General features: G+C 36.3%; 1 non-coding gene across 1 annotated transcript; it reads left to right on the top strand.

Annotated features, from left to right (window-relative positions):
• Positions 1 to 1,247: 1,247 nt before the first annotated feature.
• On the top strand, positions 1,248 to 1,352 carry LOC116477525 (U6 spliceosomal RNA). Its single transcript, XR_004250494.1, has one exon. It is a non-coding gene; the product is annotated as a U6 spliceosomal RNA (small nuclear RNA).
• The last annotated feature ends 857 nt before the right edge of the window (positions 1,353 to 2,209 follow it).

The following is a 2,209-nucleotide window of genomic DNA, read 5'->3' as shown; positions in this document are numbered from 1 at the left end:
AGCTGAGAGGTTTAAAAGATTAAACTGGGCTTTTTCCAGCCATACTAGGCCATGTGATCCTAGTAGAAAAGCCTAATAGACTATCCTTACCCTAGATTGGACTTCTAATAGGTTACACTTTAGGAGGAAGCATGAACCAGTTGGACCCTCTTAGGGTCAGCAGCTCAGCTTCAAATAGTCTCAGTCTCTGAAAGTGGATTAAGATGATCCTGGATTGAATGTGTTCACAGAAGAACTGTCTGGACTACAACAGCATTCTAGGTCTCCTAGGTCTTCCTGAGCTATTATTTTAGGAGGGGTGACTGTTGATACCCAAAAGAAATGAATAACCCAAAAAAAATCTGGAAGTAGAACATTTTAAATTCTATAATTTAGGTATCAAATGTCTCTAAGTGAAGAAAAATCACGGGGTCTCTTAAAATCAGAAGGAAGGCTAGTGTAGCTGGATCAGAGTGAGTGAGGAGAGAAATTCACAGACATAATCAGGGGCTGGGACAGGCAAGACTTTGCAGGACACAGGAGAGAGTAATGGATTTTCTTCTAAAAGTTAAGGGAATCTGTGGAAAGGGGTTTATGAAAGGATGGAACCTGATTGGACTTGCATTTCATTTTTTGGTTTTGGGTTTTTTTTTGTTTTTTTTTTTTAAAGAATATTACTATGATCATTATGTGGAGAAGACTATAGAGCAGGATTCCTCAAGTTAGGCACTACTGACATTTGACCAGGTAAATTTTTGTTGTGTAGGTAGGTTTCATGCATTGTATCGTGTTTAACAGTATCTCTAGCCTTTGCTTAATTGATAGTAGTAGCACCCCAGTACATTTGACAACCAAAAAAATCTACAGATGTGCTAAATGCCCTTGGCAAGTAGAGGGTCACAATCACCCCCAGTTGAGATTACATTGCTATAGAAATCAAGGATGGAAGCAAGAAGATTGATAAAAATGCTATTGTAGTAGTGCTAATACAAGTGTTTGATCTAAGAGAGTAGTAATGGAAATGATTAAAAGTAGTTGAAGTTGATAGATTTGAGATACAGTCTGAAAGTAGAGAGGACAAGTCAAGTTGGTATCAAATTTGATCAAATTTGGAGTATGAGAGAAAGAGGAAAGTTCTGTAGTGGAGCTGGGGATCTCAAAATTGTATTGTGCTATAGACCACTTTGTCAGTTTGATGAAGTATATTGATGTTTCTCAGAATATCAATGAACAAATATAATATATAATATTAAAAATGGCATCAATACTTGCTTCAGCAGCACATATACTAAAATTGGTATGATAGAAGATTAATGTGGACATGGTCCCTGCACAAGGATAACATGAAAATTCATGAAGCATTTTATATGGTTTTTTTTGTTGTTGTTGTTTTTTGTTTTTTGTTTTTTTTGAGACAGAGTCTTGCTCTGTAGCCTAGGCTAGAGTGCAATGGCATGATTTGGCTCACTGAAAGCTCTGCCTCCCGGGTTCACACCAGTTTCCTGCCTCAGCCTCCCGAGTAGCTGGGACTACAGGCACTTACCACCACGCCCGGCTAATTTTTTGTATTTTTAGTAGAGATGGGTTTTCACCCTGTTAGCCAGGATGGTCTCAATCTCCTGACCTGGTGATCCACCTGCCTCAGCCTCCCAAAGTGCTGGGATTACAAGCGTGAGCCACCATGCCCGGCTTATATAAATAGTTTTTATGATCAAATATATTAAAATAAAGTTATCAAAATATTTTAAATGATAAGATACAGCAATAAGTATAACTGTAGTCATTTTAAAGTCATTAATATATAAAATACATTTTGAGATTTCTACTGTAACAATCACATTTTATATGAACATTTCTCTGATTTCTGTTAGGAATAAAATCATAAGTGCTGCTAATGCAACTGTTGGCTTTGCTCCATCTATAATAGTAGGAAATACTAATATTAATTAGAGGTAAGTAAAATAAAGATATAACATGTTTTTATGCAAATCCATGGATCTCCTGATTTTTATTCAAGGACACTGTATTAAGAACCACTGCTCTGGAGTGGCTTGTTTATATCAGAATGTTCACTCACGTTCTGTGTGAAGTGTATAAATTGTTTCTGAAATAGTTTTTACTGAAATCCTCAACCGGGAATAATCAATTAAGCAAGGTCCCCAGTTCTATTTAGTACATGTTTTACTATGCTCTTTGATACAAGTTGTTTCCAAACTTTATTATTTTTACT

This window comes from Hylobates moloch, unplaced genomic scaffold, assembly GCF_009828535.3.
Source record: "Hylobates moloch isolate HMO894 unplaced genomic scaffold, HMol_V3 SCAFFOLD_11, whole genome shotgun sequence".
NCBI lineage: Eukaryota > Metazoa > Chordata > Mammalia > Primates > Hylobatidae > Hylobates > Hylobates moloch.
This window is presented reverse-complemented; position numbering and strand designations above follow the sequence as displayed.